The sequence below is a fragment of the Trichechus manatus genome, unplaced genomic scaffold (genome assembly GCF_000243295.1).
Source record: "Trichechus manatus latirostris isolate Lorelei unplaced genomic scaffold, TriManLat1.0 scaffold00188, whole genome shotgun sequence".
Classification (NCBI taxonomy): domain Eukaryota; kingdom Metazoa; phylum Chordata; class Mammalia; order Sirenia; family Trichechidae; genus Trichechus; species Trichechus manatus.
Genome location: NW_004444124.1, coordinates 1,118,248 through 1,145,744, shown reverse-complemented (window position 1 = coordinate 1,145,744; position 27,497 = coordinate 1,118,248). Strand labels below are relative to the sequence as shown.

Here is a 27,497-nt window from a genome sequence, read left to right as displayed (position 1 = left end):
TTGAAAATACCATGGCTTGAGTCAAGTGTACCTTAGTCCTCAAAGTTTCGTCTTTGCTTTTTAACACTTTAAAGAGGTCTTTTGCAGCAGATTTGCCTAATGCAATACGTCATTTAATTTCTTGACTGCTGCTTCCACGGGCACTGATTGTGGATCCAAGTAAAATGAAATCCTTGACAACTTCAATCTTTTCTCAGTTTATCATGATGTTGCTTATTGATCTAGTTGTGAAGATTTTTTGTTTTCTTTATGTTGAGGTGCAATCCATACTCAAGGCTGTAGTCTTTGATCTTCATCATTAAGTGCTTCAAGTCCTCTTTGCTTTCAGCAAGCAAGGTTGTGTTGTCTGCATATCACAGGTTGTTAATGAGTCTTCCTCCAATCCTGATACTACGTTCTTCTTCATGTAGTCCAGCTTCTCAGATTATTTGCTCAGCATACAAATTGAGTAAGTATGGTGAAAGGTTACAACCCTGATACACACCTTTCCTGATTATAAACCACGCAGCATCCTTTGTTGTATTGGAATGACTGCCTCTTTTTCTATGTACAGGTTCCTCATGAGCACGTTATCTATAATTTGTACTGATCCACGCCGTCGAATACCTTTGCATAGTCCATAAAACACAGGTAAACGTCTTTCTGGTATTTTCTGCTTTCAGCCAGGCTCCATCTGATAGGGTTTCCAAGGCTGTAAATCTTTAGGGAAGCCAACTGCCACATCATTCTCCCGTGGAGCAGCTGGTGAGTTCAAACTGCTGACCTTCCGGTTAGCAGCTGAGCATTTAACCACTGTGCCACCAGGGTTCTTTTGGGTCTGTTTTAGAGAGTGTAAAATATAAGGCTAGTTATGATTTTTGCAGATATCCCATTATGCTCTTAATAATAGTTGAGTTTATCCAGGTATACATTTTATACCACAACTCTGGGTATGAGAAATGTCACATTCCTTTTTTTGTCTAAATTTATTTAATCTATTTCACACCCCCTCTCCACTCTCCCACCTCGACCCCTCCCCCATACACACACACACACCAGGTTGGGTGAGGTCTTGAGAACGTTTGTGAAGGGGCATGCTCAACCTCAGACCATACTGGTCATAGCTGCTGGTGGGCTCCGTGTCCAAGCCCCAGCGTCTCTTACAGGCAGACAGCCCTCTGCTTCTGGGCAGAGATGGGCACAGGTCTTTGGCCAGGGCTCCAGAAGCTTCAATTCTTAATGTTTAGTTCAGCCAGTATCCCTGAGCTCCCCCATAGAGGTCCTGCTATCCCTAGGAGATGCAGTGCAGGCAAGGGCTGGTGATTTTCCCTTCTCCCAGGATCCTCCAAACCCCTGTTACCTTCCTGGCTCCTAATCTGCCTCCAATCCAGGAGCTTCTCCTTCAGCTCCAAACCCTTTCCTCCATCCCCTCGTTCTGGGGAACCCTCCCTTATCACCACCCTTGGGAGGGCTTTAGAAACTCAGTGCTGGATTCTCCTTCTGTGGCATAGGGATGGTCAGGTTTTTTCCTTAAAGTCATGGTGATAGAGTATGAAATACTGCACATCTGCTCCGAGGGCAGTCTTGTCAGTTCTCAGCCAGCATTCAGTTAAAAAGGCATATGTGATTCTCTGCAAATGCATTTTATCTCATTTACATGTTAGTGTTTACATATGCTAAATTTCCATCTTTCATCAATGGTTGCATCAGTGGTTCAAAATGGTTCATTGACGTCTAAAGAGAGTGAAAATAGTGTGTAGATTTTATAACCCAAATCAACATTGCAAATGGTAATAGTTAACAGGCTACTAGTGTGACTGGGAATTGCAAATCTGTAAGCATGATGATTTTTCAAAAGCCGTAAAAGAAAAAAAAAACAAATGGGAAATATGATAATGAGCATATGAAAATTTGAACTTTTCTGCACCGGGAATCCATTCAACTCTATCCACTGGTAATTGTTATCAAATTCTATTAGTTTCTTCATCTACAAATGGAGCTAATAATAGAACTCACCTCAGAGTTGTTGTGAAAAATAAATGAATCATTATATATCAAATGCTTGGAGTAGCCCATAGTGCTGTCTGTGTGATCTCATCATTATTATTACTATTACTATTCTTATTAACATAAAGTACAGTAATCTCTCCATAAGCCTATTCTCTCTAGAATGAATGTGGGAAAAAATAGTACTTTGTACAGAAGTGACAAATTCTGCCCTTAAAGGTGGGTAAGTGACCAGAATTGTACTGGTATCATTTGTGGTTGCAAAATTTGGTGCACGTTACGGTATGGCCAAGTAAAGCATGAAGTAAATAGCAAATATATTTCCAAACATGAAATTGCCATTTTTGTAAATCCAAAATAGTTAAATAAGGAATTCTTATGTTTCAACTTAACATTATACTCAGAAAAAAGGCAAGTGAACTATTGGCAAAATTCCTCTGCTAAATGGCAGCGCGGGTGGTCTCCTGATGTCGGTTGCACACTGGGAGAGGAGCAATTCCGCTCAGCGAGTGTGTGAGCAGACAGTCCCCCTCAAAGCCCACTGAAGCCACAGGGGGCAGCTCTTCACACAAGTGGGGTGGGTGGACAAAGATGTATCATCCCCCCAAGCCCAAGCTATGAAGTGATTTCCTTGTTTAGGTAATGACTGTCCCTGAGGGTGCTGCAGATTGGAGAGAGCACATTGGGATCGATATTAACAGCACCACTAGGTGACCAGCAAGGAAGGAAGCAAGGAAGGTGTTTCTGTGAAAAGAAAGAGACTGCACCCAAATGCCAGTCCACAGGGCAGTGCTAGCCAGATGCCTCCTGCCCCCCAAACCAGTGCTGAAGGAAGGAGCTATCATTGGGAGCAGGGCTCTCTGAGGACATGACTGTCCAGTGTCCTGTGCAGAGGAAGACAGTCGGCACCACACTTGCCTGTTGCACACTCTGGCTTTTGCCTGTTGAAGGGAAAGCTGCTTACCTCGATTTCTTTTCCTTAGGTTAATTTTTTATTGAGATATAATTTACATGCTATAAAATGCACCACCAGTCTTAATTGATGAGTTTGGACAGTTGTATACACTCATATAACTACCATCCAAAACAAGATATAGGTTCAGCCACAAAAAGAAATGAAGCTCTGATACATGCTATGACGTGGATGAACCTTGAAAACATTATACTGAGTGAAATAAATCAGACACAAAAGGACAAATATTGTATGATCCCAATTACATAAAATATCTAGAATAGACAAATGCATAGAGACCAAAGTTTATTTATTAGTGGTTATCAGAGGCGGGGGTGGGGGAAAGGAAAAACCAAACCCTTTGCCATTGAGTCTATTCTGACCCTTAGTGACCCTGTAGGACAGAGTAGAACTGCCCCCTAGGGTTTCCAAGGAGTAGCTGGTGGATTCGAACTGCTGACCAAAAGTTAGCAGCGAAGATCTTTTTTTTTTTTATTTTTTTTTAATTGTACTTCAGGTGAAGGCTTACAGAACAAGTAGTTTCTCATGAAACAGTAGTACACATATTGTTTTATGACATTGGTTAACAACCCCACAACATGTCAACCCTCTAACTTCTCAACCTTTTTTTTTTGGTGAAAATACACATAGCCAAAGATACACCATTTCAAAAATTTCTACATGCACAGTTCAGTGACATTGACTACGCTCTTCCAATTGAGCAGCCAAGATCTTTTATGGGAGTTATTGCTTAGGGGTACTGAGTTTCTTTTTGAAGTGATAAAAACGTTTTAGAAATAAATAGTGGTAATGGTTGTACAATGGTGAATGTAATTAATGATACTGAATTGTACACTTAAAAAGGTTAAAATGGCAAATTTTATGTTGCGTATATCCCTTAAAAAAATGAAAGATATAGAACATTTCCATCATCCCAGAAAGTTCCCTCCTACCCTTTTCCAGTCAATTCCACTCCCACTTCACCCCCTAGGCAACCACTCTGACTTCTAGCTCCACAGATTAGTTTTGCCTGTTCTTTTTTTGTTGTTGCTCAGAATATGCACAGCAGAACGTACAGCAGTTCAACAATTTCTACATGTACAGTTCAGTAACTGATTACATTCTTCAAGCTGTGCAGCCATTCTCACACTCCTTCTCTGAGTTGCTAACATAAACTCACTGTCCCCTAAGTTTCCTATCTAATCTTTCGAGTTGCTGTTGTCACTTTGATCTCATATAGATAGTTCTTAAAAGAGCACAATGCTCAAGGCAAACGTTTTTTACTAGTAAAGCTAAACTATTGTTTGGTTTAACTAGTAAAAAATGTCTGCCTTGAGCATTGTTCTCTTTTTTTTTTTACTGGTTAAGTTAAACTATTGTTTGGTTTTGGAGCCCTAGTGGTGCAGCAGTTAAGCAGCTAACCATTCAGCAGTTCGAATCCACCAGCTGCTCCTTGGAAACTATGGGGCAGTTCTACTCTGTCCTATAGGGTCGCTATGAGTCGAAATCAACTCAACAGTAACAGGTTACAGGTTTTATAGTTTGGTTTTAAGAAGACTTGAGGGGATATTTTTGGGTTAAGGTTTAACGAGTATCTCAGGGCAATAGTTTTGGGGGTTCATCCAAACTTCATGGCTCGAGAAGGTCTGGATTCTATGAGAATTTGAAATTCTATTCTGCATTTTTCCCCTTTTGATCGGTATTCTTCTATAGACTCTTCAATCAAAATGTTCAGTAACGGTATCCTGGCACAATACAGTTCTTCTGGTCTCATGGCAACGGAGGCAATTGTTCATGGAGGCAATTAGCCACACATTCGGTATCCTCCTCCTATTCCTGACTCTCCTTCCTCTGCTACTCCAGGCGTTGAGAGACCAGTTATTGTACCTTGGATGGCTGCTTAGTTTTGCCTGTTCTTCAATGGCAAGAATTATAAATGGAATTATATTTATTTGCTCGCATGTGTTTTGAAATGAGGGACAAGGTAGAAGTGTTTCCTTATGACAGTGGCAATACCAGTAGAGAGCCTCTCCATTATTTCAAGAACTTACTTAAGCAGCACATCATAGTTTGACCAGCCTTAATCTATCACAGAAATATCCCACTTTTTAACCTTGTGGGTGGGATAACAGAATGTTATCTAAAAAAAAAACCCTGAACTACAGGGCAAATGGCTTGATTTCTGAAAGTTTGCATATTTCCGTATGTTTCTCTTCACCCACAAGAGAAAGAAATCAGGAAGCATTAAAGGTCAGACTTGCTAACTACTTCCAACTCATAGCAACCCTATAACAGTACATAAACAAATGCTTTATACAACCAAAGACAATCAAAGACCAGACCAGATTAGCAATCGGCCCACTGCTCTACCCCAAGCCAGAATGTTTAACCTTCTAGCTGTTGAGTGTTTTCTGCTCATAGGCATAACATCTGGCTGATTCTGTAGGTAGTATCCAGTGAGAAATCTCTGTGATCCCTGGACCGTGCTTGATCCCCAAACCTACAATATCTAACTAAGCCCCTGAGCATTTATCCTTGTGCAAAACAATCATAACTGTGATTTAGGATATTTTATTCTAGTAGAAGTGGAGAGTAGTACTGGCAATGGCAGTAGTGGTGGTGGTGGTAGTTAACATTGCGAGGCTTACTCTCCACCTGATACTCTTTTCAGAGCTTCACTTTACATCTGCCATCTCCTGTAAGCCCCTTGGGAAACCTGCGAGGTGGGTTTGGTTGTTATCCCCATTTTACGCTTGAGGAAATGGAAACATGGAGACCTGAAGGGACTTGTCCGGGGTGGCAGAGCCATGAAGTGAAATATGCCAGTGACTCCGGGACTGTGACTGTGCGTGCTCTTGACCCCATATGTAAATGCAGAAACCAGAACCATCTCTGTCCAGAACCATGCAGATAACTTGCTGAAAGATTTCTTGGTGATTGCAGCCAAAAGTAATATCAACTTTAAAAATGGTTTTATTTTGTTATTCAATGTTTCTTCAACTTTTTAAAAAACACCAAGTAATATCAGTCCATGTGTGAGACAGATACTCTTTAAATGGTCCTTGAATGCCAAAGAAATACTGGTCTAGCATAGGAAGTTATGAGTGATTTAGCTGGGGCTAGGAAGTGGTAATAAAAAAACCAAAAAACCCAAACCCGTTGCCGTCGAGTCAACTCCGACTCATAGCGACCCAGTAATAGTGGGAGGTTTTTTCCTCCTATTGCAATTGAAGCGTCATATTCTTGTTAGAAACTTTCATCTTCTAAATTTGTCCAGCATATGGGATTTGTTTATAGTTTGAATCTAAATCTATATTTGCATTTGGATTGATTGTTTTTTTGTTTTGTTTTGTTTTTTGTTTTTGCCTAATTTTACTCTTTCTCAAGATGTGAGGGCAAAGGGAACCTGTCACTGGCTCCTTGTTGTTAGAGTATTTCTCAGGGGGCCCTACTGGGTCAATTAACTTCAGCTTATCTTGTGGTCTCCTTAGGTGTGAGCATTCACATCTATGAACCCAGGCCGTTAGCCTGAAGAGAATGGGGTGAAGCAGGCGTCAGTCATTGGAAGTACTTCAGTTTGGTTCAACAGAGATCTGTTGAGTGCCAACTCAATGAAAACTTCTATACAAACAACTCAAAGCAGGCTTGTGACAACCCCCTACCTGCCCCCTACATCCCTCCTCACTCCTCCACCTATACACCCTACCCCTAAGACCAGCATAGCAATTAACTCTAAAAACAGGGTACTAGTCCCACCTACCTTAGTGGGAACACTTCCTAATTTGCCATATGTGGCATTAAACAAGTCTTGAAGAAATTCTACATTTGAACTAAGGATTTCCATAGCCATTTATAGTGAGTCCATTAATTAGGAGTCTCCTACTCTTTGATAAAGAGAAACATGTTTAGTTCTCTAAGTGCTTGTTTACTTTGGGTGGGCCAGAGTGAGTGGGGTGGTGGGATGTGTGGAATAGGTTGGAAGACAGGGTGAGGCTAGAGGTGTGGATTGTGGACTCCAAGCTCAGCACGTGGGAGTCCCAGCAGGTAGTTCCCAAGCAGAGTGGGGAAGGAGGCTGTGTTTTGGCAGCCTTAACGACCCCATCTGCAATTGCTCCACATCTGGTTGAAGGAGGAAAGGTATTATGGGAGCATGTACTGGCTTGGAAATGTCTTCAAGGTTCTGGGTTGCGAACTACCAGTAGATCTACCATTTGGGAGAACTCTGATGTACCTGGTGAGCTGCTGAAGAACACTTCCTTTGCAATACTTCTGACTTACAAACCTGGTGATTAAGACACTTACATTTGAGAAGTATTCTTTCCTTTTATAGAAGGTTCCCTGATTTAAGAAAAAAACATTTGTTTGCAAGTCTTAAAAGCTTGCATCATTGTTTTGGGAGAAAGGTTTCTAAGACCTGAAGACAATGACATTGAGAGACCTAGAAGAAAATTGTAGTCCCAGTGTATATTCTGGAAGGGTGCATGTGTGTGCTTATGTGCATGTATGTGCACGTGCGTGTCTGTGCTCCTGTGTGTGCGCATGTGTGCGTCTCACTCGTTCTGATATATTCGAGGTCAAGGGAAGACTCTGAGTAGAACCAGGGTGGGAGAGGGGCGTTTTCAGCCATGATTTTCCTCTTTCTGCCCTTGTTAGCTGAGTGGGTTTTCAAGCAGTTGGTGAGTACTCATATTAACCAGCACTTCTCAGCTTGCCCGGGATGAGGGAACAGTCCTGTGAAATCAGTCATTCTTGCATGGGCTTTTTTTTTTTTTTTTAAATGAAGCATGGCCAGTTTTATTCAAATTCTTCAAAAATTTATACTCAATTAGTTGTTTCTAAAGTGTATGTCACACTTTACATAATGGTTTTATTGTTGCATCTTTCTTTTACTTTTTCATCTTTTTTTAAAACAGTTCATCAGTAGAAGCCAGAGTTCTGAGTTGCCCAGTTAGGAGCCTGTTACCTACTATTCTGGTTAAGTTTCTTCTTAATATTCATGGCCAACATCTGGCTTCTAAATGAAAGGCTTTTGGTCATTTCAATCACTTGCTGATAGGGTGAGAGTGCATCGTTACCCATAACCACATAACCTAATTTAGAATCAGTCTTGGCATCCAGTCTTGCATTTCTAATCAAATTCACAATCCACCTTTCAGCGTGGTCGTGTTCAGTTTATCAGCCAACATGTTAAGGCTGATACACTGATGGATGCGACAAAAAGTCTCAAATATGAAGAGACGGGCATTTTCAATGAGATCCTCAAGACAAGCCACCAAGAAGAAGTCATTCGCAAGCACTGATTCACATTCCCTCAGCTTTTTTTGAGCCTCATCAAAGTCAAAGTTAACATATAAGCATTCAACAAACTCTGTAGTTGGGTCTTTATATGTATAAGATTCCTGTTGAATAACCTTGACTAGGTCTTTCAGCACCTGCCAGCGTTTTCTAACATCTTTGTTATGACTGCTGTAGTCAGATAGCGGAGAATATGTGGACACATAGTCTGAATTGCATTAAGATACTGTGGCTGGTAAAGGAAGAGATCAATAATGTTATCGCAGCCTTTGGCGTGGTTGAAGAAAACAGAGACCAGTGAAACAACCATGTTCGCTGCTGAAGAGACTGGAGTGGAGAACTCACAGAATTATTTATTATCTACAGTCTCTTTTAAGTGTGTAAGGTCTTCCATGGCTGCATCCCAATTCTGCATTAAGATTTCAGACACCAGTTTTCCCCAAAGTGAACTCAAAGCATTTCTGTCCGTTGCTGGAACCAGCACTCTAAAAAAGTAAAGATATTCTGCTGCTCCTGAGTAATTCCCGCATTCATATTGGAATTTTGCATACCTGTAGAGAGTATCTAAATATTCCTGCCTAAAACCATGCTTGTCTGTCAGGTAGTCAAATAACATCCAACCATCCCTGGTTGACCGCATTTGCCTTGTAGTTTCTGGATCTTCAAACATCTTCATCATTGGTTCTGTTTCTGCTGAAGTTGTTTCAGTTGTGCAACAACTGTGGTTCTTTTTTCTCTTAAAGCATGAGGAATATCATCAGAATAAAGGTTTTTGTATACATCCATAGCAAAGTCTACCACGCTGGTATCACTAAGAAGATCCAATTTCCCTTGTAGTAATTCTTTTACATTATATATCTCCTTTATGGAGAGAAACTGAAGCAGCGGAAAGACTAGATGCCCATCCAAAAAGTGCGTGATTCGAGTAGTCAAGTCATACTCTGCCATCTTGCCAAGGAAGAGGTTGCATGGGCTTTTAAGGCTACTTGTGCAGACATGCATAGATCACTCATGTGGTCTGTTTTCATTTAAAATCCTTGGTCACTACTGGTCAGCCTTTACTCCTTAGAAGAGTAGTTGTCCCTGATGAGGCAGCCCTCCTCCTAGCAGTTTTCCAATCTTAGATATCCAATCTTTTCCAATCTGTAGAGCACATAGAAAGGCATTGTGGCTTTCAGAGTGTCCCAGTTTAATTATATTTATGTTTTACACCATCAGCAACCTCATATGTGATATATGCAGATGGACTCTGCTTCATTATTTTAGCTCGAAGATGCCGTGTGGTCAAAGCCCTGTTCCCTCCCTTGCTTAGAAGATGATCCTCTGCAGATCACTGATGGGATGAGACTATTGAAGATCCCAGGCAAAGTCAATAACATTTCTAAGTGTGGCCCTTTATATGGTGAACTCCAAAGTAAACTAGATCTTCTGCTTCAGGCCAAGATGAAGTAACAGGGACTGGATTAACCTTCCCACTTGAAACAACCAAAAAACTAGGCAAAATATATGAAACAATGGTTGTGAGACATTGGACATAAGGTAGCACAGGACAGTGATCCCTGAGAGAAGGGGAACACACGAGACAGGCCCTACAGTCACCAGCCCCTGCCTGAAGAGGGCTCCCGGTCTCAGCACAGGGTGGGCCAGCCCCACTGGAACAGGAGTCTCCAGGTGAAGGAAACAAAGGCCCAGGCAGCTAGAATCCGTGGGGCAGAGTCCCATAGAGGTGACAACTGCCCAGTGAAACCCTCTGGAGACCTGCAGAGGGCCCCCTCCTGTCTTCCACTGTTAGCAGATGCATGCAAGGTAACTACCAGAGGCCGAGGGGAGAACCACCAGAAAGGAACAGACAGAACAATCTCTGAGCCCATTTGGGCTGGTAAGTATTTCCTGTTCCCACTAGGCAAAGTAAGAAAACCTTGGGTACAGTTCTCAGAAGGGTGTTGTCTCAGTGAAGGGAAAAATAGCCCTAGACTAAGGGCTGCTCTCATCCTGCTTAAAAAGCTTGAAAAGCAGGGCTCTTTGGAGAAATGGCTGACTCCAGTGCTGGGACAGAGAAGATACAAGATGAGCCAGGAGCATCTTATAGCACCAGAAAGGAAGGAAGTGCTCAAAAAACAAAGAAACAAACAAAACCCATATTGATGGGGGTATGCCAGAGAGGCCCAGGGCCAACTGAAAGAGCTTCCAATGGCTAGAGCTGGAAGAGTTCGAGCAACAAAATAAATGAAATAGTATTGGATTATAACCCAAGGTATAAAGCAAATATCTATGAATACATACTGATAGAAACAAATGATTAAATAAATAAATAAATAGATGAGAAGGGACAAATCTCCCTACAGAAGAATCCCAAGTAATTTATGTAAATACTCTGCCCTCAAGGAAGGGAAGCATAACTCCCTACTCCTAATTGTGGACTGCCATGGTGACGTCCTTCAAAAAGCACAGTATGGAAAGGTGGAAAAAGATAACCCTGCAGTGGAGAAACCTGACAGACATACCTCAGCCAGGTGATCAAGGTCAACACCAACAGAGATTAAGTCACAATCGTCAAGGTCATGCACCCTCAATATGATAGGGTGAAAATGGCACTTTACCTCTGGGATCTTCCTCCCAAAACCCATAATCCCAGTGTAATCATGGGAAAAACATGAGACAAATCCCAGCTGAGGGATATCCTACAATACACCTGAGCAGTACTCCTCACAATCGTCAAGGTCATCAAAACCAAGGGCAGACTGAGGAACTGCCACAGCCAGGAGGAGCCTGAGGAGACATGATGACTAAATGAAATGTGTCCTGGATGAATGCTGGAACAGAAAAGGGACATCAGGTAACAACCAAAGACATCTGAATAAAGTATTGACTTTAGTTAATAGTAATGTACCAATATTGTTTCATTAACTGGGACAAATGTACCAGCCTAGGATAATGTAAGATGGTACTAATAGGGGAAACTGCATGGTATATAGGGACTCCCTTTGCAATTTTTCTGTAAGTCTAAAACTGTTTTAATATAGGAAGTTTATTAAAAATTAATTATATAAAATTATGATTAAAAAACATATTAAAAACAAAGATAACAAACACTCAGAATTTAAACAACAACAACCAAAAAAAAAAATCCACTTCAGCAGGTTGTTTGAATGTTGACAAGGCGCTTGAATAAACGACCGGCCCAGGGGCTGCTGTCTCTTCCCTCCTCCCCACCTTCCTTTTTCTCCTTCTCATCCTCCCTATGACAGCCACCCTCACGTTGCAGGTGATGTTGGTGGCCCCACAGAGTTCAAACTGTAATAAATTTAGGTCAAACACTTGAATTATTTAATTACAAAAATAAATCAAGTCAGCCAATGCTTTAAACTTGAGCTATACCTGGAGATCTAGAATAACTCTCTCATGGACACTTCTGGTTTCTGAGCACAGCTTGGAGGTAGCATGCCCATGAGGAGGGAGTGACAGCTGGGGAGATGGCTGCTGCATCATCAGCAAGTAAGTGGGCCACACCAGCTGCCACCACCCCACCCACCCCCTGTGCACCCCGACTGCCGCCACATGTGCTACCACCTCAGGTCACCCCTACTAGTACTATGCTGCCACCACCCCACCCCGCCGTCACCCTACTACCACCACAGCTGCCACCACGCAGCCCACCTCTGCTGTCACCCTACAACCACCGCATCTGCCACCACCTACGCTACCTCTGCTGTCACCCTACAACCACCGCATCTGCCACCACCTACCCTACCTCTGCTGTCACCCTACAACCACCGCATCTGCCACCACCTACCCTACCTCTGCTGTCACCCTACAACCACCACATCTGCCACCACCCACCCTACCTCTGCTGTCACCTTACCACCACCTTGGCCGCCACTAACTGATCACTCTACATCTTATCAAGAATTCTGAAATACATATTATTCCTATTTTTCATATGAGAACCTTGAGGCTCAGAGAAGTGAATTTACTCCCCAGTCACGCATCTAGAAAGTGGCAGAGCCAAGGTTCAGACTAAGGCATATCTAGCTTTGAAGGCCATAGTCTGCCCCTAAAGCAGCTGCCTCTCCCATAGCTCACTGCCCGTATGTCAAGTCCTGCTTTGTAACCCAGAATGGGCAGGCTGGGCTGGGGGAGACCCTGAAGTCCTTCTGCCAAATGACCGGTCCTCGCTCAGCTGTGGGGAAGAGACAGCCACATTGCCAGGTGTGCATCAAGGACTCTGCGACAATAGTGCGTAGGCCTGGAGCTCGCTGATTAGATGCACGTACCTGTACAGATACCTATGCCTACACCTAAAACAGAGCGTACGGAAGTATGCTCGTAGGACTGTTGCCATTGTGATACCTCCGTTCCAATAAACTTTCTGGAAGGTAGAGAAAGAACCAAGTTATAACCTACAACCTGCTCCCTTGCTGATCCTACCTTTGTGTCCTGTGAGAGACTGCGTACTTTCAATGGTGTTGGCAATTTGGCCTTAGTGTGGAGCTGCTGAGTTGTGATTTCCTGAGTTAACTTTTACACTCTTTAACCTTACGTGGGAATGGATACATTTCCACAGGTAAGAAGGCCAAGATATATACACTGTAGGTGAGGATGCACTATGTACCAGGAGCAGCAGCATTTTCATTACAAAACATAGCGCCTCAATATCAATGTTGTATCTGAGCAAAGCAATGCAGTAAACATTTATTTAAGTTACCAAACCAGAGGAAGCCAAAGAGATTATGCAGGTGAATCAGAAGACCACTATTCATTTTAGCAAATGTTAAAAATTTGCAAAATTCTAGGTATTATAACAGTAAAATGAAGTTTATTTTTGCTTTATTCTTTTGTGCTACATAGTCACTCACCTTATAAAGGAAAAATCAACACTTCAGAAAATAAATTTAATTAACCTATAACCTGTTTTTCAGTGTAAATGACACCCTTACACATGTGTGACATATATGCATGTTTATCAAATGTGCACACATAGAAATCAGCATTTTGGATTGCCTTACCCTTCCTGGGATGCGCATGGGAGCAGATCTTGCGTGGGAGGGAGGATTTTCAGGGTGGAAAGACCACTGTGCAGCACAGTGACCTCGTCCTTGTGTTGGACCCACCATTGCAGAGGTAGGAGTGGTGCTTTAGCCCCAGGGACCAAGGGTAACTGTCTCCAGCGCACGCTCATGCGCCACCTGTCCAGCAGAGAGGCCAACCCAGAGATCGGTGTGGAAGAACATATTTTTTTCTTACACTGCCTTGTGTTTGAAAGCCGTGCAATTTAGTCCATATGTTTAAATCTTTGCTTGGCTGATTGCCTTATGCAGTTGAGACGTACAGTACAACAAAATAAAAATAAAAAAATCTGTTTGTGAGCAAACTTGAATGAGAGAAAATGCTGCAGTTCTGTGTCGAGAGCATATGTGAGCATAAAGATCCCATTGTCTGTGTGTGTGTCTGAGCTGTGCTTTCTGAGTGCCATTTATAAAATATTTATCATAGTTTTACTGATCTGGGTTCATGTGGAGCCTTTGTTACTGAAAAGGAGCCAGAGCACTTTGCTAATTTAGGAGGCTGTTATCAGGATCCCAGAGTGCAAACCAAGGCAGACCACTATGACAGCACCCAGGGGAGAAAATGACAGGCCCATTAATATTAGCAACAAAATGCAGCTGCCTCTGGGTTGAATCAGCCTTACTCCAGTGACCTCACTAAAGGAACGGGATCTAGAAGGACCATCTGTGGGATCTGTCCTGCAGGGAAACTTTGCTATTCCAGCATTTGGGGCCATCGGGTGAGGGAGGTGGATGTGCTGGCAGAGTCAATAAATGTGGCTACAGCTGGTCTCCTTCTTGTTTCTCTTGCTGCACCTCCTAAATGCCCACTGTAGCCTGAAACCCAAAAGAAAACTAACAACAACAACAAAAAAGAATCTTTTGAAGGATGCCTTGTTAAGAAGAATCATAAACGTTAAGAGGGAGAAAACCAAAAAAAAAAAATTTTAAAAAGTCATGAAGACTTTTGTGAGCATCAGCTGGATGTCTGTAACTACCGTGGGTCCTGAGGGAGATGCTGGGGAAACATAGGCTCCTAAGGAGCCGACTTGAGACAAACAGATGAGAATAAAAATAGTTAACATGTATTGTGCATTTTCCATGAGCCAGGCGCTGTTCTAAGTCTTTCAGTGCGTAAATCCCATTTAATCTGTACAAACCTCTATTATTAGCCTCATTTTACCTTTGGGGAAACTGAGGTTTAAAGAGGTTAAATATCTTGCCCAAAGTCATACAGCTAGTAATTCGGAGCTCAAACTTCACCAGAGTCTGATGATAGAACCTACACATTTTAAAATTTTCAACAGATGATTTATTATATTTCACTTGTATTCTTAACCACTTCTTCCCCTTCCCAATTATTTTTTAAGTGTGCACTTCAATGGCTTTTTGTATATTCATAGAGTTGTGCATCCATCACCACAATCAATTTTAGAACATTTCATTATCCCCAAAAGATACTCTGTAGCCCTTAGTCATCACCCCCTAATCCTTAAGTAACCACTAATCTACTTTCTGTCTCTATAGATCTGCCTATTCTGGACATTTCATACAAATGGGATCATACAATTTGTGGTCCTTTGTGACTGGCTTCTTTCACACATCATAATATTTTCAAGGTTCAGCCCTGTTGTTGTAGCATGTATCAGAATTTCATTTCTCTTTATGTGAATAAAAAATATCCCATTGTATGCACCACATTTTGTTTATTCATTTATATGTTGTTGGACAATTGGATGTTTCTACCTTTTGGCTTTTATGAATCATGCTGCTATGAACATGCATGTAAAAGGTTTTTGTGTGGACATATGTTTTCATTTCTCCTGAGTATATACCTAGAAGTAGAATTGCTGGATCATAAGGTAACTCTATGGATAACCATTTGAAGAACTATTAAAGTATTTTCCAAAGCAACTTCACCATTTTACATTCCCACCAGCAGTGTATGAGGGTACCAGTTTCTGTACATCCTCTTCAACACTTGTTATTGTCTTGTCTTTGTATTATAGCCATTCTAGTGGGTGCTGAGTGGTATCTTATTCTGGTTTTGATTTGAATCTCTCTGATGAGTGATAACGTTGAACATTTCTTTATGTGCTAATTTCCCCACCTATCCTTTTGAAGCTACCCCGGAAATCATATAATTTCATCCGTAAATACTCATGTGTGTACCTGTAAAAGAAAAAAATATCTTTCAAAAAGCATAACCACAATATTATTATCACCACTTAAAAAATTCTAAAGTTTTCAAATATACAGTGTCCAGATTTTCCTGTTTTCCTTATTTGTTTCGTACTTTTATTTTTAATAGTTCATTGAATCCAGATCCAAACAATGGCCGTACTTGCATTTGGTTAACAGTCTCTTAAGTCTCTTTTAATCTGTTTCCTCTCTTCCCCCTTTTTTTTTTAAATTTGTTGTTGTTGTTGAAGAAACTGGGCTGTTTGTCCTGTATAGTTTCCTACATCCTGAAGTTTGCCAGTTGCATACCCCAGTGTTATTTCACATGCTTTCTGTCCTCTGTATCTCCTGCAAACTGGCAGTTCAATCTGAAGGCTTTGATCAGACTTAAGCTTGATGATGATGATTTTATTTATCTATTTATCTATTATTTATCTATTTCGGTGAAACTACTTCATGGGTAGTGTTCTAAACTTCATATGCCTCTCTTTTTGCGATATTAAGATTTATCAGTAGATTCAGGTGTTATCACTTAGTGTATCTGCTGTACACTTCCCCATCAGCTTTTTCCCCACTGGTTTTGGCAGCCATTGGTGAGCATCACGTCGGTCCAGTGTCCATCAGGGGTGCTTGCCCCTCTGTCACTCTAGTCAGACGCCTCCTGAGGATGCAGCAGTACCATTGTATTACAAAGGCACAAGCATGAGGAGGTGTCAATAATTGAGGGGAAATTTTTATTTTTTGTATTAATTGTGTGAAAATTTACTTAACTCTCCCCTGTGAGGATGAAATTTTTATGAGGGCAAGAGCACAGTCCGTCTTGTTCACCACTCGATCCCCAGTGCCCCGTGGGAGGAGCTTACTAACTGTGTGTTCTGTAAGTGAGAGCACATACCCTCATCTGAAGATCTCCTGTGGTGACAGAGTCGGCCACGTTTTTGCTGAGAGGTTTTAAGTGACTTCCCTGGCTTCAGATGATGCCACTGTTGAACAGTAAGCCAGGTGAGACAGGCTATAACTTGTGGATATACACGGGGGACTTTTGGAACAGCAAGTTGAAAGGTGATAATTTAGAATGCAAGCTGCATTTTTTTTTTCTTTTTAACCAAAACATCTTTTATCAATTGAATCAGAACATGCATGATCTATCTTTTCTAAGTCGCAGCCCCACAGCTCCTCTACTAACTGAGTAGTAGTTCAGGGGAGGTTGGCCCTATTCCTGTGGAGCATGTGAAATCTGACTCTTAGCCCAAGGCAACGTGCCCCGTTATTTTGGATTTGAAAATAAAATGTTTTTATTAAATTCTGTTTTATTAAATTCAGGGTAGGTGTGTTGCAAAAACAGGGAGATTTTGTCTAGAATATTCCTGTAAACACTGAATCTTTGGTTCTTTTAAACCAATATGTGTCTCACTAGCCCTTCTGGGGAAGATTACTGAGTGCTTCTGATCCCACTTTTAGCCTTTCTGTTTGTACTTGTGCACAGCACGTCATAATTTGCATCATTGTTAGGATCAGAGATGTGTCTCCAACCCCCAACATACTGATTGATTCACTTCTACTTATCTGAAGAATAACGCTGCTTGTGGCTGAGAGAAAGTACTTAGATGCTGACATGGGATTTTGAAAGCAGAAGACCTTTTTTTTTTCCTGGAAAATCGAGACAAAGCAGTTGTGAGGCTGTAACCAGTGCCCTTGTGTGTAAACATTCTCTTAGGCTGTGCAAAGGGAGAGCGTTATGTGGACCTTAGACTGTGGAGCACGTGGCCAGCCAAGAGCGTGTGGTTGTCACTGGTTTGTCATTGATGTGGCACTGAGAGAGAGAGTGGATGTCTTTCCAAGAAGAGGTAATTCCAAGGTCAGGTTCTACAGCATCATCCACCCATCAAAAAACTTGAAGTTGGTTTTCTATTTTCCAGTCCATTCAGAATAATCTTGTAAAGCACAGTGTGTTTACTTTTACATGAGACAGCTCCTAAATGTGGCCTCCTTTTAGTGTGATGGAAGCCTGTGGTGGCCTCTCTGTGTTATACCACAGAAATTGTTATATCCACAATGTAAATTTGTCCTCTGGAATTCTGAGGGTCACTTTTGAAACTTGACATGTGTTTTCCCATTGTAGAGTGGTGCTAAATGGTAGGTAGGTTCCCACTGAGCGTGGAGCATAGCTAGCCCACCCTGCACTCCCAGTGCACAACAGTGACATATAACTGCTGCAATATCAGTAATTATAGTAAAAGCAACTACACTAAATAAATTCAGGACTAATTTTTAAAAATATATCCTCATGTAGGCACTTAAGAAAAAGAAAATTTGGATGAAGAAATGGTTGGAGACATTTACGGGGGTTCTGAGGTGACGTCTGAGTTCTTCAGGGGTTGTCAAATTGATGTCATTGGACCTCCATCTCACTAGCATTACTCAAACACTTATGGGCCATTGTTAGAGCTTTATGGCTCTCAAGTGAAATAAACTAAATAAATACATTTTACGGAATTTAGTTGGAGATATTTCAAAAGAGAAAAGAAAAGACAGACAAATGTTAAAGAGAATCTGTCTTAATATATTGATTCAACAACATTTATTGAGTACGTGGTATATGCTAGGCACTAGAGTTGCGGTTCACAGACTGTTTGGTCTCAAGATCCCCTTTGCACTCTTAAAATTATTGAGGATCCCAGAGAGCTTTTGTTTATATTGGGATTATACCTATTGATATATATCATATTATAAATCAAAACTGGGATATTTTTAAAATATCAATTCTTTTAAACATGTCACTAATAAACCCATTATATGTTAACACAAATAACAGATTTTTCCAAAAAATAACCATAAAATTTTAATGACAGGAGTGGCACTGATTTACATTTTTGCAAATTTCTTTAATGTCTGACTTAATAGAAGACAGTTTGATTCTTATATCTGCTTCTGTATTCAGTCTATTGCTGTAAGTTATTTTGGTTGACATAGAGAAAGAAAATTCGCCTTGCCCAGATATGTAGTTGAAAAAGGGAGAAGTGACTTAATAGCACTGAGCCCTGGTGGTGCAGTGGTTAAGCACTTGGCTGCTAACCCAAAGGTCGGTGATTTGAGCCCATCAAGCTTCTCCGAGGGAGAATGATATGGCGGTCTGCTTCTGTAAAGATTTATGGCCTTGGAAACCCTATAGGGAAGCTCTGCTTTGTCCTATAGGGTCACTATGAGTCAGAATCAACTCAAAGGGAATGAGTTTTTTGGTTTTGTTCTTAATAACTCATTGAGAAAATTGTGGCTATTCTTTGATATTATACCAAAACTTGACAAGTGGTAGTTTCTTAAAGGTTAGTTACAATGTGAAATGTGAAACTATCAATGAACCTTGTGTACTTGTTACTTTAAAATCCTTTGGTCTGTCTTGCACTCTGATTAGATCTTTTCTGAATGTATGATTTTGTGATATCATGTCAGTCATTTGGAAAATATTGGTTCACTCTTATTTTCAAATGTTGACACATTTCATTATCCAAGATCAAAAAATCATATTCATTATTATTACTACCAGTCTCACCAGAAGAGTCTTAAGTATTGGAAAGTTTTTCACAATTCAGGTTTTCACTTGAAAGCTTCCATTTTATCATTGGCAGAAAATGCCATCAGTTCTTAAAGCAACAGGCTCACTTCATTCATTTTTGAGAAAATTTCTGCCAAGTACCCAAGTCTGAATAACTGCAGTGTGCCTGTGAGTAGTTCTTCCATGTAAAGATGGTGTTCCATGAATAAAGCCACTAGTTCAGCTTGTAACTTCAACGATCACACAAGTGCTTTTCCTTGAGATACCCCTCCAGCTCTGGTGTATGTCCTATTGAAGAGTGGTATTTAGATGGTAGCTAGGGTCCCTCTTACATGCAGCATAGCAGACATGCTTTATGTGTATTCCCCACTGAGTCACACAGAACATGAAAAAGACATGTACGCAAGAGTTGAGATTTAAATAAAGTTAATAATTCTTACTGCTTTTTCTAGAACATTCTTAAGTGAAATTGGGTTGCCCTTCCCCCCGCCCCAAGAAGTATGAGATGGTAAAAAAAAAAAAGTCAGTGCTGACTGGTACAGTTGAATGTCACGGCCTTAATACGTGCCGAGGCACCATCAGTATCATCCACCAGTGCTTTTGTGCCATCAGTGTAAATGTCAACACAGTGAAAAGGGCAAATAAATCTTAATATTAGTATGAAAATAATTTTGACCTTATGGAGCCCCTGAAAGGGTCTTGGGGACCCCTGGAGGCCTGAGACCCCTCTTTGACTAGATATACAGTTTGATGTGTACAAGACTTCCTTCTTCTAGAGGGAAAGACAAGTAATGAACAAGACAATGCCGAAGGTGCTGTAATGAATGTTAGTCAGGGCAATGTGACAGAGGGGCTATTTTAGGTAGGATGGTCACAAAAGGTTTCTGCAGGAGGTGACATTTAAGCTGAGATGTAGAGCGAGCAGAGTGGAGGAGCTGGCTTGGGCTCCCAGGAAAGGGCGCACTTGGACAGTTCAGGGAACAAAAAGAGACCAATGTTGCTGAGCATAGTAAGTGAGGGGGATGTGGTAAAGAAGTCAGTCAGCGAGGCAGGCACAGGCCACAGGAGGTTGGGCCTCAGAGGCTAAGGTGAGGACGCACTGGAGGGTGTAAGCAGAAGTGGAAGGTGGTGGCCACTTGGGCTGCCTCCTCAAGGGGCTGAGTCTTCATGTCCCTTCCTCCGCCTTTCTCCTCGAGGGGGCAATGGCTAGATTTAAAATTCTAACCCATGGTTATAAGTTGTGAACATAAGTGAAAAAAGTCTAAAAGATTACATACATCATGATACACGTTTCATAAAATAAAAAATCAATTATGAAAATATTATATGGATAAATAAAATGTGGCATATATGTGCAATGGAATGTTACTTAGCCATAAAGAAAAATGAAGTTCTAATATATGCTACGACATGAATGGATCTTGAAAACATTATGTTGAGTGACAGAAGGACAACTACTGTAGGATCCCACCTATATGAAATATCTGGAATCAGCAAGTGTACAGCAATCAAAGTTTGTTAGTGGTTACCAAAGACAGGGTGAGAGGGAGGGGACATCGAGCTTCTGTTTAGGGTGATGGAAAATTGGAAATGGATAATGGCGATGATTGAACAACATGATAGATATAATTAAGGTCACGAAAGTGTACACATGAAAAATGTTGAAATGGCAAATGTTTTGTTATATACATATTTACCACAATTAAAAAAATGCAAAAAAAAAATTATCATCGTGTGATATGTGTGAAAAGGAGATCAAGAGAGAATAACAAATAAAAACTCAGACTACCTTAGATAAAGGAGCCAAGAGGACGGTCTGGGGGCAGACCACACGGGTAGTCGGAGTTCTTGAGATGAGTGGTGGTCTCAGGGTGTTTGTTAGATTGCTAAGAAAAGATTGTAACCGACAGCAAGGAGACCATGCATGGGTCAGTCATTGGCGTGGATCATGAACCACGGCTGTGACTGATCCAAATGTGTGCACCTGAGGGTTCATATACAAAGAAAACTGAAGATTTTCACAAAAGAAGCAAATCTAACACCTATTTCATTTCTTCCCACTCACTTCCTACCTCGTTGTGGCCATAGTTAGGCAGCTATCATGTGTAGCATAGCGGTTAAGCACTTAGATCCTGGAGTAAGACTGCTTGGATTCAGATATTTGCCTTGTGCTGCACCAACTGTGCACCCTTGGACACTTTACTAAACCCTCCAGGCCTCAGGGTCCTCATCTGCAATATAGGCTGACAGTGGGCTCCCCCTCTGAGGGCTGTGGAGAAGATTTAGTAAGATGGTGCCTGTGAGGGGCCTGTTCTCAGTCCCACTTGCTGATTAGGGGAGCTTTCTCTTTCCTGTAAATATTCCCTTCTTCTTTCCATTTTTTCTTCTTTATTTAACTAGGGAAAACCAAGAATGAAGCAGGTTTGCTTTTTGTTTTGTTTGTGAGGAAAAGGTTGTTGAATCTGTTCTTAAGAATGTTTGAATTAAATTCTCTTTGCCTGAGGATGGTACGGTATTTTTATTTTTATATAATTGTTTGAACAAGCAGTAAGAAAACAAAATGAAATTGGGAGGCTTCATGTTTTCTTCCTAAAAAGAGGTTTCAGGGCTCGGGGCCAAAATGTGGCTTCAAATGGCTGTGAGAGGCAGCCGCAGCAGGCAGGCTCTGCTGTGCGGGCCCAGTGGTGGCAGGCATGTCCCTGAGGATGGCAGAGAGAGCCCGCGGAGCACAGCGGGCTGCCCACTGTGCAGAGACCCGTAAGAGGGGGAGTGAGCTTGGTGGGGAAGGAAGGGCTGCCAGGGGGGTTACACAGAGGCCTCATGGGTGAGCGTTTTAATCTGTGATGCATTTTTCGCTGCACACCATGGCTTCAGTCCCCTCTGACGGGTTCTGGAATCTGCCAGATAAGTCAGTTTCCAAAACTAGGACCGTTCTCCTCAGAAAAGGGTTGGCATAGGACTGGCATAAAAGAACAGATGCTGCAGCCACCAGCACCCTTGTCACTGGCCAAAGGGGAGCCCCCAAGACCTAGCACAGCACCAGGAGCAAGGGACAGATGTGCAGGAAAGGATGTGTGGACTCCTTTGCCATAGCCATTGCTTCCCTTGCGGTCACCAGAACCACGAGCATGGCAGTGCCATTGGGGCATGAGGCTCAGGATTGTCTGTGCCCACTAGAAGGTGCCCCAGGCTGGCCCACAGGCCCTTGGTGTCTGGCAGACATTGATGGTGTCTGGCAGAAGACGACACCTCATACAGCCAGCTCACCCCAATGTTAAAGCTGCCCAACCAGGTGGCCAGCTAAATGCTGAGGATGTCAGAGACCCATGGGTGCCCCATACCCCATCCTCTGTGTTGTCCCACTTGGGCTTTGCTGACCTTCCCCTAACTCTTCCACAGCAGCCCATTTGTTTTCGAGCAACACTAAATCATTGGGAAACTCTTCTTTATCTGGAGCTGAAATTGGCCTCTACAACCTGTACGCCTTTTATTTCCTTTTCTTGCGTTATTGTATTGGCTAGGACCTCCAGCATGAGGCTGGATAACTTCTTTGTTATTCATTAGTTCTCCATGGGTTATTATATTGGCCCTGTTGGAAAGGTCATTTATTTAGTCATTTGTCAAATACTGATGAATATTTACCAAGTGTCAGGTGTAGGAGTCCCCTGTGTGGTGCAAATGGTTAATGCACTCAGCTGCTAACCAAAAAATTGGAGGTCAAGTCCACCCAGAGGTGCCTTGGAAGACAGGCCTGGATCTACGTCTGAAAAGTCAGCCACTGTAAACCCTATGAAGCACAGTTCTACTCTGACACACATGGGGCTGCCATGAACTAGAATTGACTCGACAGCAACTGGCTTGGTTTGGATTTTGGTCAGGTATACATGGCACTGTGGGAAATATGAAGAAATAGGGTGATAAGCCTGCCTCTAAGAGCTTAGGATCTTGTAGGAAATGTAAGATGTCTTCCAAAATGTGAATCATACCAGGTGAAAAGTAGAGGGCAGGCCTCAGGGGTCAGATCCTGGGTTGGAATGCTGGATGGGGTAGAAAAGGGAAGTAGGCCGCCTTCCAGTCCCTGTTCAGAGGGCTTCTGAGAGACAGCCCTGATTGTTGCCAGTGTTGCAGGCTGGGCTACCTGCTAGCCTAGGAGGCAAGTAGGTATGGGAATCAAGGAAGGCCTGACCAGGCTAGGGAGGTGAAATTATTCTAGCAGAAAGGGCAGTTTGTGGACAACTGTACCTAAGAGAAAAAATGCTCAGCCAACACACCATCTCCCTTTTAAAGACTCCAGGACCCTTGAGAGAGTCTGATGCAGGCGGAACACCCTCCAAAACTGCCCCCTCCAAGACTTTGTGGACTGGTCAGAAATCCGGGAGAGCCCCCACGAGAGGGAAATGTGAGACTGGGAGGGGTGCAGGGCCTACGGAGGGAGAGGGCGATGAAAAAAGGAGTCAGCTTAGCATGTGCTGTGCAGCATTGTCCTCTGCTCCTTCCCTACGCTGAGCTTCAGAGCCAAGGGATGGAAAGAGGTGTCATGGAAAGATGCAGTGTTGTTTTGGGGGCCCAGAGAAGGAGCAGAGGGGCGGGGGAGGAAGAGCAGGCTTCCTGGAGGAGGTGGCGTCTGAGAGGACACTGAGAGCTGGGAAGATTTGGCTATACAGAGATGGAGGGGAGGACATTCCAGCTAAGGGCATGAGGAAGGCACAGGGAGGGGACGAAGGGCCATGTGTTGGGAACAGTGATATTGGGGCCTGGGTGGGATGGAGCAGGCTTGAAGGGGATTTGGGGGAGAAAGCTGGAAAGGAACTTTGGAGGCTGCGTGGGGCTCTAACTGCCAAGCTAAAGTGTTGAAGTGAATTCGCTAAGCAAGGAGGTGAGAGGAGAGTTTTGAGCAGGGAGGGAAATGAGACCTGAGTTTCGAGGACAGCTTTTGGGGCTATAAAAGGTTCTGAGCATGGCTTCCGCAGCCTGAGTGCCTGGGTCCAAATCCTGACCACTGGCTGCTGGAAAAGCTACCTATCCTCTCTGCGCCTCAGTTTCCGCATCCGTAAAACCGGCATAATGGTGACGCACACTTGCCAGGGCTGTTGTAAAGACCAAAGGAGCTGATCCATGTAGGGCTCTGGGAGCAATGCCTGGCCTGTGGGAAAGTGCCGTATAAGCCTTAGCTACTGTTGCGATTACCATCACCTGCAGCGGCGGTGTTATTTTAGGAGCCTTAACTGGAAGGAAAGTGGGTGAAGGTGAGGGGTGAAGTGACTCCCAGGAGCACAGCAGCCTCAGGAAAGCCCACATTAGAGGGCCAGGCATACTGCAGCCCCTCCTGCGGCGGCTCCATTGTCTCCTCTTCCTCCACCCCCACAATCAAAATGCAAATAGATTGCTCTTTTTGTCTTGGTTAACTTTTTTCATCCCCAGTTGGAATTAATCACAGCCCGGAACCCCTTCATCGGGTGTGTAGTGTGTGTGCAGGGTTAGGGCTGCGTGCCCCCCATGTTGACTTGGGAAGGAATCCCAAGTGTCCACTCACGTGCCCGAGGAGTACACAGGTGGTGGTTGGAGCCCACACCATTGTGATTTCCTGAAGACTGTTCATCGACACGGGAAACGTTTAGGCTATGTGGTTGAATGAAAATAAGTAAAACCCAGAATTGTGCACACACAGAGATCACGCAATGCAAATGTAAGGATGTGTATCATCAGCAAGGGCTCTAAAGAAATGCAGCCCAGTGAGGGCACTTGTGTTAAGATGGGCATGCATGAATACATTGATTGTTTGTCCTCTCCTGTGGATGTAATTGTTTTAACAATATGTAAAAATTAGAAGAATAAAAGAGGGAGCATATGGAGGCCCCTGTGCCTTCCAGACCTCCGCTGCAGAACAGCCATTGTTTTCGGAGAGATTAGGGGCTATGGAAGGTTAAAGAACATCAGTATCAAAGAAACAGCCAAGGTCCCTTCTGCCCTCTCCAGCCCCAGAACGCACCCTCTTCTCTGCTGTTGGAAGTTCCCACAATGCATCCTGCACCAGCTGTCAAAAATAGAGGGTCCCCCCCTTCCTTCCTCATGGACACTGCCCCCAGGACACTGCCTGCCCTCCCGCCAGTGAGCTCCCTGGGTAACTGGGCATCTGGTGGGAGTCCTTAGGCCATTACATTGATGATCTGAGTTAAAATAAGCACAGTTCAAAGCCCACCTTTCTCACGAACAGTTCAAAAGATGTGACCTTGGATAAGATACTTAACCTTATCAAGCCTCACTTTTACTGCCTGTAAAATGGGGGTAATGATATCTTATTCACTGGGCTGTTGCGAGTATCAAGAGTATGAAAGGCATGAATAAGTGCTTGGCATCCAGGAAGTTCATCAGAGAGCAGTAGCTCTGCTGCAGCTTCTACTGTGATGGTGTGGGGGGTTGTTGTTGTCATTATTAGTGATTTTTTATCATTAATTATTGGAGAGAAGCATCCATCATGGCCAGCTCAAAGGCCAACTCCTCCATCAGGCTGGGCCTGTTCCTCTGCCAGGACCCCTATTCATACCCCTTCATCTCCTAGAACATTTTGTTTGTCCCTGCTTTATAGCATCTGCTACTCTCTCTGTGGTAGCAGTGTCATTTATATTCATTACCACTTTTCAGAGGTAATAGTCTGGTGCTGAGTGGCTGGAACACAGGCCAGGCCAGGTCAGGGACTTTCCGTCTGAGGAAGGCCAAAAATGCTGCCCTGTGGCCTGTCAGGTAACTGGGAAAACCCTCTGATCTCGGTCTTTATGTCTCAGAGAATGAATTTGAGCCACTGTCACAGGCAGAAGGAGCCCTGGTGGTGCAGTGGTTAAGCACTCGGCTGCTAAGCGAAAGGTCAGCAGTTAGAACCCACCAGCCGCTCCGCAGGAGAAAGATGTGGCAGTCTGCTTCTGTAAAGATTTACAGCCTTGAAAACTCTATGAAGCAGTTCTGCTCTGTCCTATAGGGTTGCTATGAGTCAGAATCGACTCGACAGCAATGAGTTTTTTGGTAACAGGTAGTGAGGGGTCTATCTGAAAGCCAGGAGGGCCTCCTGGGACTCCTGAAATCTTCTTTCCTCTGTGGCACCTTACTGCACTTGTGTAAGGATGGGGCTCGGATCTGTGTGACTCAGCCCTCCGTTACAGCTGTTGCTACAGCGTGTGGTTATTCCCTGCTTATACGTCTGTCTTCCCCACTTACAGTGCTTAGAACATCGCAGGCACTCAGTAAATGTTTAATAAGTGACTACATTAATTAAGTCCAGATAATGTGGTCTGCCACCTCCTATCTCTCCGCTTGTCATACTGTGATGGCTTGCATGTTGCTGTGATGCTAGAAGATATGCCACCAGTATTTCAAATACCAGTAGGGTCACCCATGGTGGACAGGTTTCAGCAGAGCTTCCAGACTAAGACTAGGAAGAAAGGCTTGGCGATCTACTTCTGAAAACTACCCAATGAAAACCCTATGGATCACAACAGAACGTTGTCTGATATAGTGCTGGAAGATGAGCCCCCTGGGTTGGAAGATACTCAGTGGCCACAACAATGGCCTTGAGCATACCAGTGATTGTGAAGATGGCGCAGGACTGGGCAGTGTTTTGTTTTGTTGTAGATGAGTTGGAGCTGAATTGACAGCAGCTAACAACAGCAACAAAGTGGGTCTGAGGGAGGGCAAAGACTGACTGACCTCAAGGACTTGGTGTTCAGGTACATTCCTTCTAATGCATTGCTATAGCCCAAAAATTTCCTAGAGCTTCTATCATATCATCCTTACTGCCATGTGTTCTCAGCGCTTGGAAATGTAAGGCAAGGAGTGCCCACAAAAGGTGATTTCTAAAGGAGCTTCCTGCCTTACAGCAAAGGTCGAGGTGCTTGTGCAAGTGGAGGGACCACCAGGTGAAAGGAGCTGCTACAGGGGAAGTAATGTGGGTCCCAGGTCCCAGAGCTCAGCTCATTGTGGCCACTTAATGGATGCTAAATGATTAAGAGGATAAAGTGAGAGGTGGGAGACGCTGCCTGGCTGGACCTGTGGTGAACTGAGGGGGTCCGAACATTTGCAAATTGGACATTAATGTTTCATCAACAGTGCCTGCACCTTTGTTAATTTTGAATGGTAGCAGGTGTTTCCAGTCACGAGGATACAGTTTCCTTAGAAACTTAAATGTAGGAGTTATGCCTGGCCTGCCACTCCACCCAATAATTTGGCTTTGTTTCAGAGTAGCCTACTAGCTGGAAATAGCGTGGTGTTGCTTGCTAATGTGCTTAGAAGAGACATAGTACTTTCACTTTGTGACATTCGGAGGGAATGTATGGATCTCAGACCATTAGAGCTTTTCTGTTGTTGTTTTTGGCTTTGCCTATTTTTTTTTTTTTTTTATGGTACTTCAGGTGAAGGCTTACAGAACAAATAGTTTCTCATGAAACAGTAGTACACATGTTGTTTTATGACATTGGTTAACAACCCCACAACATAT

The 27,497-nt window shown here is 43.0% G+C and overlaps 1 protein-coding gene and 1 pseudogene across 1 annotated transcript in view; one reads left to right on the top strand and one right to left on the bottom strand.

Annotated features, from left to right (window-relative positions):
* The window catches only part of FARS2 (phenylalanyl-tRNA synthetase 2, mitochondrial), a 517,904-nt gene that overhangs the window by 426,813 nt on the left and 63,594 nt on the right, over window positions 1-27,497 (top strand). The window lies entirely within an intron of this gene.
* On the bottom strand, window positions 7,826-9,811 carry LOC101359062 (eukaryotic translation initiation factor 3 subunit E pseudogene; annotated as a pseudogene).